Here is a 14,454-nt window from a genome sequence, read left to right on the forward strand (position 1 = left end):
GAGAAAACAGCTATGCCAGCTCGTTTTGTGGGGGATTACCATCTGCATTTTGCAAGGCACGAACATCGTGCTTGTAACTCTTTAGGGGCTCAAGCCACTCTTTAGGTCAGGACTCTGTCCCACGCCCTTCAAACTTCAAAGTTTTTCCTGCGACTTTAACTTTTGTTATTAGTCATGGAGAGCAAGAAATTATTACATACAGTAGTTTCTCAGTGTGTTAGTACACCGCCTCAGTGAGTGAACTCCGCTCATCTTCGTTCTCCATTAGTGTACTAGCCGACGTTCAGTGTGTGTGATAATTACTAAGAACTTTATTGCTAGCTGAAAGCTTACTTCAAACGTTACGAAACATAAACATTCTGACAGTTAACTTCTGATACATTAATTTGACTTCCCTTACTCTCTTTTGATATCACACTGCATTCTTAATTACGCAGGACCAGCACATACACCACTGCTAGAGACTTTAACGCCTCTAAGAATTCAGACTCTAGTTTCTGAGTCAACTGTATGAACTGAATTACTTCAAAAATGAACTACAATATGGTGATGAACTATAATATGATTTGGTCAGGCCCCCCTTCTATATTTTTGGGCTAGCTACCGGCCTATTCCTGTTGTAGTTATGAATTTGACCTCTCTGAAGGAAATCGGCTACGCCACTGGAAGATCAACCGCTCGGATCTTTTGGACTTCGCTTCGTCTTTCGGAACGATGATTTTCTTCTAGATAACTACTATTGCCTCGCTCACCATCATCTTCGACACGACCTGACGACGCTCCATACGTTGTTATCACCACACCCCTTTTCAGCTGTATGGTGAGTAAATAATATATTTATTCACTGTTCTGATTTTGTTGCGTCTCTCTTTTGCATTCAATTAGAAGACCATAAGCTATTCATGCACCTAGTGTCTGTATTAAATCTTTAATTTTGTCATTAAGGTGATCCGTCTAAACTTGGTTGCTGGCGACAAATATCTCGTCCGTTCATTTGTTTTGATTGACTCAAAACTTATTACTAAACAAACTTATTTTATGTTGTTAGTTAATTACATGTTGCTATTGTTGACTAAGAATAGTCAGAGCCTGACAGTCTCTTTTCAATTATAATTTTATGGTGTAAGTAATTACGTTATTAAATCAAATTCATTTCCATTGTTATTAATCTTGCCTTTTTTTTTTGTTTTGTTTTGTTTTGTTTAAAAATTGCTTGTGCATACAATATTGAGCAAGGTTGTTGTCCCAGTACAAATAATTACTTCTTGGCGCTAGACTTTGTTCTTCCTTTCGGCCTTCGTGTTCAAATTAAGTTTCCTTCCCACCGTCGGCCACTTCAACTGGTCGGCAACGGTGGAATAGTTACCTGGCGCTGACACCACTTCAACTGGTATATATTTGAGAGACACCTACACATTAGAGATATTTTGAATTCTCATTAACTTTTATGTTCTAGTTAATTGTTAGTTGACAGTTATTCGAACAGAACAGACCATCTCTCCACCTTATGAAATTGGTATCGACTTTGAGATACCTCACGAAGTCCAAGTTTACCCGTCAGGCAATTCCTTTAAATAATTAAAATCAAGCCGTATTCTAACTATTTTACCTAATTACTCCTTCAGCCTAATTCTGGAAACGTATGGTTGAGATACGCGACACTGACAGCTCCTTCAATAAGTGACTTACGGTGTGATAGTTCAATTGGTGACCCCAGTGGTTTGACACCCCGCCGCTGACCACTTCAATAGTGTTAATCAGCGGCGTATGCTGTAGCTGGAAGTTTGTTAAATAAATCAATTATAAATGTGTGTGTGTTCCTTATATTGTTTAAAGTAGCATTTTTGAACAATTGGTTATAGGATTGATTTTGTATATTATCAGCCTTAATGAATATTTACCTGGTTTATAGACAAATAAGTAAGACACTCAAAGTAGGAGCATACAAACTACCATGCGTGGAATTAAACCAGACCTACGCACTAGTAGTGAGCAATCTAGTACTAATGAGCCCCGCATATCCTTGTTGTAAGAAATATTTTCATTAAGTAATCTATTGCTGCTCTATCGGTATCGAAATTTCTTATATTTTCTGGTATTATTTAAGAGAAAGAAAAAATGTGTGTATATGTATGTCAAACTCTTGGTTTCTCATCAGTTGACAGCAACACAATTTAAAAGTATCATTTTTATCAACTTATTACGACCCTCATTTTTCTAAGCGTCCACCCTCTGAGGAGAGAAACATTGCTTCACATCTTCTCAATATGTCATCGTAAGGGTAATTTTGAAGCTTAAAGTTACAAGCTTGACAGTGTGTCCCTCCTGCAGAACACCTTATGGGAAATAATAATTTGAGAGAAAATAAGAAAATATTATATTGACGGGTGATCTGTCTCTCTAAGCTATCTGGGTGGTGAATTTGGTTTCGTGATTTCCACCAGTTCTGTAAATGCCTGCAAAGTACGCCCAACGTTATAGACAAGAGTAGAAATCAACCGACGAATTTTGTGGTTGGTTGCAGGTTGTTTCTAATGATATCGGTAAAGCGCATTGCCCGTATTGTAAATATGAGTTAAGGGTACCCCGGTATAAATATATGCTCTGATAACAGAAGTGCAAAACACAAAAAGGGTTCAAATTCTTTAATTAATTGAAAAGAAACAAACAAAAAAACATAAAGGTTAAAGTCTATAGATACATCATCATCATCATAATGTTCGCGAGAAGCTGAAGTGAAATAGATGGGTTTGTATGAGAACATTGTCATCAGATCACATAGATGAAATTTGTATGAGTAGAAAGAAGTATAATTAATATTTGTATCCTTTGGCGCACAGATCAAGTTTGGGGACCATGAAGGTGCAGATGTAATGATTTTATTAATTTCATTTTATCCACTACAAGTAGTGTTTGTAGTAGTTCTGGAACCACGCAAAATAACACAAATCCTTCACCATCTTGATTGTATTCAAAATATTAATGGTTTATCGACTTTTTGTTACTTGTTGGAAGACCTATCTGTTATGACAGAGCAAATTTCAAGTCTGAGACAATAACATGCCGCGTCAGCCCAATGGCTAATAGTTTTGGAGATATTCAGACCACAACGATAATTTTCCCACGATTTTGAACAGCCCTAGCTCTGAAACTATGCACTTCTGACCACAAGTCCATATAAGCATTTTTCCTTCTTCCGTTTTTGATGTGAGGAATCACCTGTTTCAGTTTGTCGGTCTACTTCGTTAACATCCATTATATATCAACGGATGCACTGACAGTGCGTCACCGGCTAAAACGTTTTTCGCACGGCAAAATGGGCCTTCGTATGCTCTTTAGATATCAAGTTAAATATTTTATTTACTACGTTAAATACCAGAGGTGAATCGAATTGCAGTAGAGGCAAATAACAAACAAATCTCAAAGTTTTCTTTAGAGTAATATGGCTTGATGAAATTAGTTAACAGACATAAATAAGTACCCAATTAGCTGCCGCTAGACTCCATGAAAGGTTATGGCTGAAATCTCCTTCCCGATGTCGGATTTTTAAGGAAATAACGCCCAAGCTTCCTCTTCCTCCACAGCCAATTATCACGAGGTGGGGGACCTGGATTTCAGCTGCAGTGTACTATACAAACAACCTGGAAACAATCCGTGCTGTGATGGAACAATTATCAGAAGAGGATTCTGCTTCAGTTTCCGAGGTGAGAAAACTTTTGTGCTGTTCAGATCTAAGCAGTGATCTTGCATTCATTTCAGTGCATTATGGTAAGTTGCCAGAGACTATTACGAAACTAGGGAAAAGAGGTGAAACCCTTCCAACATCTTTACAGATCTTTCAGAAAACAGTTGACCAGCTAGGAAAAGTGTTGGGGGAAAAGGGACTGGCTGTTTATGAAAAGTGCAAACGTGTTGTGGCAGCTAACGAGGATTTTCAAAAAATGTTGAAAATTCGTGATGTTCTTAACGGCGAAAAATGTGATATTGAAATGAGTCTATCTATAATACCTTCATTTATGTACGCCCCAGTTACTTCAGTTGAAGTGGAAAGATCATTTTCTATTGTAAAAACCGTTCTTTCTGGCAGGCGATTAAGTATGACTGTTGATAACTTAAAGAAGCATCTTGTACTCATGTGCAACCAGCATATACTGTAACATTCTGTACACATATTCATATAACAAGAGAAAAATATCATGTAATGTTTGAGTATTAGACGGTAACAACTTTTGTTTTTGCCTTTTAGTGCCTATTTGTTAAATTTTAAATGCCATTCGCCTGCCTATTTTACACAAAATAAATGCCTAAACAAGAAAAATATAATGTAATGTTTGAGTATTATAAAAAGTAACAACTTTTGTTTTTGCCTTTCAGTGCCCATTTGTCAAATTTTAAATGCAATTTTGCTTGCCTATTTTACATAAAATAAATGCCTAAACTACCGGGCTCTAATGATTGCCCTTTTTCCTTTCTTTTCTATAAAGATATATACAGTACTCCTAACATCCGAATGCGTTACTTCGTGTCCAGATTTTTCCTTTTAATTTCAATTTCCACTTCATAGCACAACAATTACTTTTAATACTAGATATAACACAACAAGACTCTTAGTGTGCTGAAGTTCTGGCCACCGTGTAAAGTAAAACAGAAAATCACCTTTCCTCTCTACAACTCCATCAATAACAGCATAAAAACACAAAGAGCGACTCAACAAAACAAACACGAACTCGTCCGATAGGGAATATATATCATACCATTTATAATGTTTCTTTCATCTTTGTAATTTGTTGCTGTTTTTGCTTCATAAATCATTAGAAGCATAGGCGCCGATTTCGGGGGCCAGGACACTTTTGGCCCCTCCAATATTTAGAGGTGGGGTCCTCGCCCCTCCAATATAATCCGACAGAGGAAGAATTAACAAAAAGGAGCAAGAATTTCTTGTAAACTTCGTCATTCCTGTAATTCAACGTTAGGAGTAGCCTTCTAGGAATGGGTACGAGTCGAGCTAAAACTCGACTCGACTCGAATTCGAATCGAGTTCCGAGTCGAGTCAAACAATTTTCTCGAGTCGAGTTCCGAACCGAGTCGCTATTTTTTAGGTTGACTTTCAAGTTGAGTCGAGTTTGATAAATGGCTCGCACGTTCAGCTCATTTTAACTCGTTTTAAAATCATGGCATGATTAGACTGGAAAGCAAAAGCCATGAGAAATGTAAGCGATAAAGTGGAATACTTTTAATATTATTCACGAGAGGGGACACTGCTTGTGTCTCGTTTTGTCTCGATAACAAGACGACAAAGGATTTTATAACGAGGCCTCAAATGTCGTTAGCACCAATTTAAGTAGTATATACTTTAGTTCTTACCTTCAAGGCTGAGACCTGCACGGTCGAATTTTTGAGCACAGACAGAAGCTCAACCCGGGTAGTGATGTAAACTTGCTCGACTCAGTTCAATGGAGCGAAATGCTCGAGCTCACATGGTTGGGATGAGCCATCGATTCGCCCCAACTGAGCTATCAGCTCTGTTTGTCTCGGTATCGGATTACCCTGGCCGACAACCCTAAGCCCGAGCCGAGCAGTTTTAAACATGTTTGGCCAGCGCTCTATAACTTTTAACAATATTTGGCCTTAGCCAAATCCTTGCTTCTCCGGAACTCAAATCCAGAATCTCGTGAACGACAGGGTTTGAAAAAACCCGGGCTTTTTTGAAAAAGCCCAACCCACCTGGGCCCATGTGGGTTTTTTGAGTATTTTCGGGTTTAATCGGGTTTTTTCGAAATATTTCAATGTCTTTGGGATAAAAATGTTAAAATGTGATTTATGTTTCAAGATTGTCACAACTTGCAACAATTTTCTACTCATTGCTATTTTGAAAAAATGACCATTTTGAAATTTTACATTCGATCGCCGAGAAAATCTATACAGCAAATTTAGCATATCTTGTGCTTCCACCGTCAAAATTTCAACTTAAAAGACTGAAAATTGCGCTTCGTAGCGTAGATACTCGCTGTTTTGAAAAAAATGGCCGCCATTTTGATATTTTTCGTTGGTATGCCGCCAAAATCTATACAGGAAATTTAGATTGTCTCTTCTTGTACTGTGAAAATTTTAACTTAAAAGGCCGAAAGTTGTACCCTGTAGTGTGTGTGGTAGAGGCAAACGAGTTGAGTTGATTTTGTGTTTAACGTCCCTTTTAGCAGCGAGGCTATATTACACAGGACCTATTGATTAAAGTGGAATTCGAACCACATGATCTCCCTCCGGGAAGCAAACCCGGGTCACCCACGCCGAAGACGCGTACACTAACCGCTTAGCCATGAAGGAGCTCGGCAAACAAACGAACAAATGTAGATCAAGTCATCCAGAAGCCTGACTGACATTCGCCAAATATGAATACAAAAGGGGTCTATTAATTTAAAACAAAGATACAATTCATGTTGTATGAAATAAATAAATGTATCAAAATGTCTTATATGAAATTAACATCTTCCAGCGTAAATAAACTTGTCATATTTTCTCCATGAGAATACGGGACACCTCAGACACCACCACCCCACCTTAACTTTCCAACACAATGAATTGAACTATAGTCTGGTTATGAACAAAAGTATAATAGGCCGCTGTGGCTCAGTGGTAGAGCGTTCACCTCTGGTGCATGGGGTCCCTAGTTCGATCCCAGCTCGCGCCAAGTGAGCTTTGTGGTGGACAAACACCTTGTGCGTGGGTTTTCTCGGGATTCTCACGTTTCCTCCCACTTCCTTCATTCCGTCATTTCATTCATTTCTCATCATCACCGTCACCTTGAGCATAGCAGGCATAACCGTGAGACTAAAAGTAAAAGATTTCATTTTTATTTATTTATTTTTTTTTCAAGAATATAATAGGCGAAAGTTCACTAAGCAGCAGCTGTTTTTTTCTGTTCGTACCCTGCAATTAATTGTATAGACTAAAGATGCCTAAAAACTTAAGATGTGCTATAAAAATGCATTACAGAAAACAATATGCAAATTATTTAAATCAATGATACAATCTACCTTCAATATTCTTCGCGCGTTTAGCAATATTTATTTACATGAATTTATTTGCCAAAATTACGTTCGTCAGTTTAATCTGATGAAAAGCTGATTTTTCTCCCTGTGTCGTGTGAAATTGTCAGGACCAGATTTACATTTTTCTAAGACCTGGACCAGAGCACAATTCTGAGCCCCTAGCCGCTGAAAAATATTATAATTCTCGTTAACTTACCTAATGTGTTGCTGGAGAAAAGGTCAGCCATCTTCCCCCGTGTTTGTAAATGAAGAAACACTCAAAGCCATTTTTTTTTTTTTTTTATCCGGAGAGTATCCGAGTTTCCATCAAGTTCAATGGAAAAAGTAGCATTCCAAATTTCGCTTGCTATCAAGTCGAACAGGGTGGTGTAATAACTTCCTCGAAACTGTTACATGCAACAGCGTACTGTACATTCACTAATTACAGGATTCCCAGCCAATGTCAGAATTTTTTGTTTTTCACTTTTCGAATAAGCTGATATTGATAGCAGAAATTGAACAGAGTTAAAATACGGGACATTTCCCTTTCTCGACTAAGTTTACGGGGACGCGGGACACTCTGGCCCAAAAACAGGACTGTTCCGTTTATTTACGGGACGTATGCCAGGCTTAAGCGTAAAATAAATAATTTTATTATTGAAATATTCATTTCCGATTCTTCTGCGTTTAATTCGGGAATTTCTCGAGCACTTCTTTCACGGCGTATACATCAAAACTTCCACTAGTACGGACATTTGAACTCAGCACTTGAAATAGTAAGCGTTACATAGTCTTCGTAACCCCGAGCATTAACCTTCTTAAATTTGACAAGAATTTCTATGCTATTGCTGGTGTTGATTCTACAGAATGCTTATTTGAAGAGTAGCAACAAATGACTGAACTGTTATGGTTCAACCAAATTTTAATTGAAAAAACCTGTGTTTTACATCAAAAGTAAGAAATAATACTAATAGTTTTACTAATGTACTACAATATACTATAATTTACATATGTACTATTAGTACCGGCACCTATGACCTTATACCCGTCAAACGTATGAGTGATAACGTCCCTCGGTGTCGCTGAGTCGACGAGCACACTATTCACGGAAAATATTTTCTAAAGTACAAAATTGCTTGTTTTACTTCAAAAGGCTATAAGCATAATCCACACATTAATTTGTTCTATAACTATCTCAAGCTAAGTTTTTTTTAACTCATTTAGCGCATTCAGAGTTTTATAAAGGTCTTATGTTGAATGTTGTTGTATATCTTAACGTGAAAGCCTCTAATTCGCCCAAGGAAAGTCTAAAATCTGACAAAAATCACTTACAATGTGATCACCTTAGTTGTACCAATAATATAGGCCTACTAACAAATAGGTCAAAAACTCAGGTGGTTTTTAAAGTGTTTTTTTTTTCAGGTGGGTCCAACCCGAAAAAAAAATACCGGGTTTTTTCGGTCTGGGCCCACTTGGGCAAACCCTGGTGAACGATGGCCATGCCTCCTAGACTTCACGAATACCGAGGTCGGCAGTCAATTAGTTTTTAGTATTGAGATAGAAACCACCAATCTTTCATGTTTATACACGGTGTTATAATAATAATAATAATAATAATAATAATAATAATAATAATAATAATAATAATAATAATAATAATAATAATAATAATAATAATAATAAGTTGTAGTAACAGTAGTATCATTGATAATAATTCCACTGTCTATGTAGAATAGTTGAAGAGAGCACTTGAAACTACATAAAATTTAGCTCCATTTGGCTCGTTCTGGCTCGACTCGACTCGAAACTCGATTTGAATTCGAGTCGAGTTGGAGGAAATTTTTCGAGCCGAGTTCTCGAGTCGAGCTTAAATATGTCTGTTTCGAGTTGAGTCGAGTTTCAAAGAAAACTCGCTCCAAGTCGCTCGTGGCAATCCCTACAGCCTTCTTATTCGATAGAAAAGGCGGTTTTCACACTGGAGTTGAATAGAGCACTGAAGCTTCAACCAACACTCTGGCAACACTGACCTGACAAGTGAAGATCAATGCAGTGTGAATTTTACAGCGGAGTAGCTGATCGAGATTTGGGGGGAGGGGACCTTCATCAAGCAGTTAATTGAAAACTATTGAATACGATGATGATATATTTATTCATTGCTTGGACCCCCCAATATATATATTCCTAAGATATTTTATTTTATGTTTTTAAATTATTGTTTCTTATTTTATTTTCTTAAATTTTTCATCTATTGTGTAAGTATTAAGTATACCAAAGTTTATTTTAAGATACTTTGTGTCTGTCTGGAAGCAGTTTCCAGCCAAAGAAAATTTCAATTTCCTATTTTGGGCGAAATTTTAAATATCCCTTTTTTCCCTCTTGTTGTTGCTACATTTCCGTAATGTTGGCTACATCGGGGCAAACGTACCAGTATCTGAAACCCTCGTCTTTGCCCTACACAACGAACCGTAGAAAGTTTCAATAGGATAATTAGGGGAAGTACATTAGAGGTTTACACCTTGTTCTCTAAGTGGAAAGATAATTGTGATTTTTTAGGTAGAATGAGATTTTTTTTTAAATGACATTCTCAGTTTATTAGATGTAGTTATGATACTTCTAAGATTTATTAGTGGCAAGGGCGCCCATGTTGTGATTTCCAAGGGGAGGGGCAAGTATAAGCGACATTTCAAATGTAGTCTCAAATTTTGCTATAACTATTCTAAAAAAAAAAAAAAAAAACTATTGGGTTTTCGATCTTTCGAACTACAATTTCCTCTACAGGGGGGGGGGGCAAGCGCCCCACCTTGCCCCCCTGATGGGCGCCCTTGGCTAGTGGTGTACCAAAGTTTATTTTAAGATAGTTTGCGCTTGTCTGGTAACAGTGTTTCCAGCCACAGAAAATTTTTATTCCTGATTTTAGGTGAAAAATTTGGAAAATATCCAACTTTTCCTTCTATAATTTTCCTCTTGTTGTCCACATTGGAACAAACGTATCAGTATCTCAAAGCCTTGTCTTTGACCAACTGAACGCACCAGAGGAAGTTTCAATAGGGCAATTAGAGAAATAGCAACACCTGCATAACTGTTGATTTTCGCTTCTGAGGCGAAAAAAGTGTAGATTTAGTGTGTATAATGAGAGAATTTTTCTTTCTCTCTTTGTATGGCAGCCAGCGTCTTCAGGTTTTCACTGTACCATGTAAGCATACCAAAGTGACTTGGACCAATGTGGAACAGTGGTGCCACATACAAAAAATCTTGAAATTACGTTTGGGAATTTTTTGTAAATTTTCACCCCTACATTTCCCTCTCATTGACAACACTGCGATGCAACTTACACCAAAAAATAACCACATCCTTCTTCTAAAAAGCAAGGCCTTAACCATATCAATCGGTCAAAGAGTTTTAGAACAAAAAGTCACTAATTGAAAATGTAGAACGCCAAAAATGACCTGGGTCTTAAAGGGTTAAAGAGAAGGTTTATGGAAAAGATGGGACATACTTGTATTCATGGCATTGCAAAAAATTACATCTTGACATCTCTTAATGTATTTGTTTTATAGAAATAAATATTGAAACCGGAAGTAATAATAAATTGGATCACTTCCTATTTTGGTAGAATATCTATATATATAAAAGAGAACGTACAAATCCTTTGTCCGCTCATCACGCTAATACGGCTGAACCAATTTCTTTTATTTTTGGGGGGTTATTAGGATTTGGACCCTAGATGGTTTTTATCATATCACTTTAATTTTCAATTACCAGTGTCTTGAGATAATTGACCATTCAGGTGTCCATTACGTACAAATCCTTTGTTAGTTCATCATAGGTATAAAAATAAACGTATTTATATGCAACCCGCATGACCGTGTCACTCGGCGGGTTAACATAAATGACAGGCGTTATAATGGTTTTTATCATATCACTTGAAAGCGAAAAAGTAAAAATTATCTAAGTAACAAAGTTTATTGCGTTCGGGGGTGACCGCAGCGAAGCGGGGCGGGTTAACATAAATGACAGGCGATATAATGTTAACATTTACTGCAATCTTCTATGGTTTTTATCATATCACTTGAAAGCGAAAAAGTAAAAATTATCTAAGTAACAAAGTTTATTGCGTTCCGGGGTGACCGCAGCGAAGCGGGGTGAACGCTGCTAGTTACCGATAAGTCATGTTGTGTTAAGTTACTTTCCTAAAACCCTTTATTAAAATATTATATCAGGCCTATATGTTAATTGCTTAAACACCACTCCACGATGCAATTTTATCATTGCAAGTTTTTTGAGGAATTTACTTGGTTCTGGGCTTAACAAAATACCGTTAATGTATTAACAAAAGATTGGTGAATAACTTTGGTTTTGTTCAATTTAGCCATTTGGGCAAATGAATAATAAAAAAAAACTCTGTAATATGTTATAAAATAGTTCTAATCTCAGAAACACAGCTTACATGAAGTATTTTGATAACGCGACACAAAAACTGTTTTTTAAAGTAAAACTAGATATTTTGTATGTACAAATAGTAAATTGTACTAGTATAAAAAATTATTTGTTCCAATTATCTTTAAAATCAGAATGCTTTATTAGCCTGATTTTTTAAATCAATTAAAAAAATATATTAAGTTATGGCTATTTATTTTTAGTTCTAGATTTTTAAAAAAAATTTTCTCTCGGCCGTGCGCCCCCTGGGAGCTTGCGCCCATAGGCCCGGGCCTACCGGGCCTATTGGGAAATCCGGCTCTGCATACAGCTCACTTTGCGCAAGCTGGAATTGGACCAGGGACCCCATGCGCTAGAGGTAAAAGCCTATTACTGAGCCACCGCGGCCCCCGTTCTACAAGCCCTCCAACATAATTATCTATAACACAGTTTGGGAATCTAACAACCGTACACTTCCACTCACTTTCACAAACTAAAGTACTTTCTTTCTATGTATGTTTTTTTTTCTTTTTTTTTTTAAGGGAAGATTAACTTGACACTGCATTTAATTGAATCTGATCGTTTAGCACAAAGGTGATAACGTTTCCTGAAAAGTAAACCGAAGAGTCTAAGTTTATACTGCTATATTATTTTCTTTCCTCAACTGGGTGTGGAACCCCGGGAACTATGTCTTCGGGAGTCAACACTTTGTAACAACACGACAAGAATGCTAGTTCAACCTCAAAGTGTTAATGACTATCTATCATTACAAAGATAATTATATTTACTCACCTGTTAGTCTTAACAAATCTCATCACAAATTGTCAGATATCGCTCAATTATCACGTGTCGTCCACAAAATACATACGTTATCTCTGAAATGTTTCAAGGACTTCAACCAAGAAGCAACTCTCTCTCTCTCAATTTTCCACATAGCTACACAGTAAGCAGCGTTGCCAAACTTACTAACTGTGAAAACCATACGCGAGAAAAGTATGGAACGTTTTATCCTCCGGACCAGTGGTCGAAGTGAGACGGTAGGCGGTGGTATGTCATACCCAGGGGCGCCGGAACCGGAGGGGCAAGGGGGCAGTTGCCCCTCCTGAAATTTTCAGAGGGGGCAAGACACTCGTTTTGCCACCTCACTTTCAGGTTGTAAAAACATCACACAACACTGATTATAAGAACTAAATTTTGCTTTTTATGGTAATGTGAAAAAATTATCTATTCCAGATTCATCTTTCTCTTTGAAACAAGGGACCGGGCGCTTTTTCTGCCCCCATGTTAGACAGAAAGAATTAGGAAAAAGAATTGAAAAATCTCTTTATTTCCATTGGTGTACATTCTCAAAACACTGTAAATTCTTTAAAAATTGTTGTTTAAGTAATCGTAAGTCTGCAATATGAAACGAGTCGTAAAGCGAGATTTTAAAGTTTAAAAAATATAACAGTTTAAATGTGTAACAGGACATTTAGGGCCTAAATACATTTTCCATAAAGTTAATGTTCTAACAAACAATATGTAGAGTGCAAAAAATGAAATGAAATCTTTGAGTTTTACGTCCCTCGGTTATGCAGGTTAGGCTAAAGGAGACGGGGATGATTAGTGATGAATGAAAATGGTGGAATGAAGAAAGTGGGGGAAACGGGAGAACCCGGGAAAAACCCATGCACACGGTGTTTGTCCACCACAAAGTTCACTTGGCGGGGGCTAGGATCGAACCCGGGACCCCAAGTACCAGAGGTGAACGCTGTACCACTGAGCCCCCGCGGCTCCATGCAGAGTGCAGTAACTTTTATAGTGAGGAGTAAAAATGTATAAGATAGGATTAATAATTCAGAGGATATGAAAAATGCGAATTCCATTGTCATTCCGTTCATTTAACCCTTTCACTACCATTTTTTTCGGAGTGAGAAACATCAATATATGGCTACTTTGTTTTCAAACATATATATAGGGCCTATATATATACAGTATATAACATTTTCCGCCGTTTCGTTTTGCGACGTAGGAAGGGTGGGACATTATGTATCCCAATGATATTATTACGTGGGACCTATATGTCCCAGTGGTAGTGACATGAATGATCATCTGGTATTTTCAATTATGATACGTATATTGTAAAAAAAAAAAAAATGGATCGTATTTATGATTACAAATATTTTACATTTCGGCATCCTTTCCCGAATGACAGTGCATGCAACCACTGCTTTATCACTAGTACATTGTTCCTCCCTTTCATTGTTCACGTTCATTTCCACTACTGTCTATTTGATAATGTTCATAACAATTCTGTGAACCATTAGCAGGCTTCTCTTTACTAGTAAAGCATCGATTCATAGCAATAACATGCTGTAAATCGCCACGGGTCCTCCGAGAATGTATCGTGGGACACATATGTCCCAGTGGTAGTGAAAGGGTTAAGATATGAGTGCAGAAACAGAATACCTGTTTCAGCTCTCCTTTCGGACCAAGTTCGTAAAGAAAAATAAGGAAGACAGTTACTGCTTATAATAACTAGTAGTCTTAGATATTTAGCTCGCAGTGGTCAAGCAATCAGTGGACATTTGCATAGTACGGATAATTTGATGTCGCTCCTGGATGAAAGAAAAATGGATGTGCCTGTTCTCAATCAATGGATTAATCGACGGGATAACTGGCTTAGTGCTGATTGAAATAATGAAATTTTGAAGATTATGGGGCATGCAATATAGAGAGACTTGGTAGCAGAAGTTAAAGAGTCTCCATTTTATGCAATCATAGCCGACTCCACGACTGATATTTCAAAGAAAGAACAGTTATCTCTTGTCTCTCTATGCGCTGTATTGACTCTGATTCATCAAACCCAACAAAATATTTTTGGGAATGATCACCCCACATGGCACAAACAGAATTCACGATCAAAGATATTCTAACGAAACTTAACCTGAATTCAGAAAATATACGCGAATATTGTCATTATGGTGCAGCTATTATGTCAGAACGAGTGAATGGTGTGCAGAAGATAATT

The 14,454-nt window shown here is 37.3% G+C and overlaps 1 protein-coding gene across 4 annotated transcripts in view; it reads right to left on the reverse strand.

Annotated features, from left to right (window-relative positions):
* Window positions 1–14,454, reverse strand: part of LOC145685847 (TNF receptor-associated factor 4-like) — a 122,101-nt gene that overhangs the window by 23,420 nt on the left and 84,227 nt on the right. The window contains exon 1 of one of the 4 annotated variants that reach the window (XM_081758469.1): window positions 12,237–12,447. The exons of the other annotated variants lie outside the window; for them this stretch is intronic. The gene's annotated coding sequence lies outside the window, so the exon portion shown is untranslated. Of the gene's footprint in view, window positions 1–12,236; window positions 12,448–14,454 lie in introns of those variants that run through there. 4 annotated transcript variants of the gene reach the window in all.

The sequence above is a fragment of the Thermobia domestica genome, chromosome 5, assembly GCF_964235325.1.
Source record: "Thermobia domestica chromosome 5, izTheDome1.hap1.1, whole genome shotgun sequence".
In the NCBI taxonomy this organism is placed as follows: domain Eukaryota; kingdom Metazoa; phylum Arthropoda; class Insecta; order Zygentoma; family Lepismatidae; genus Thermobia; species Thermobia domestica.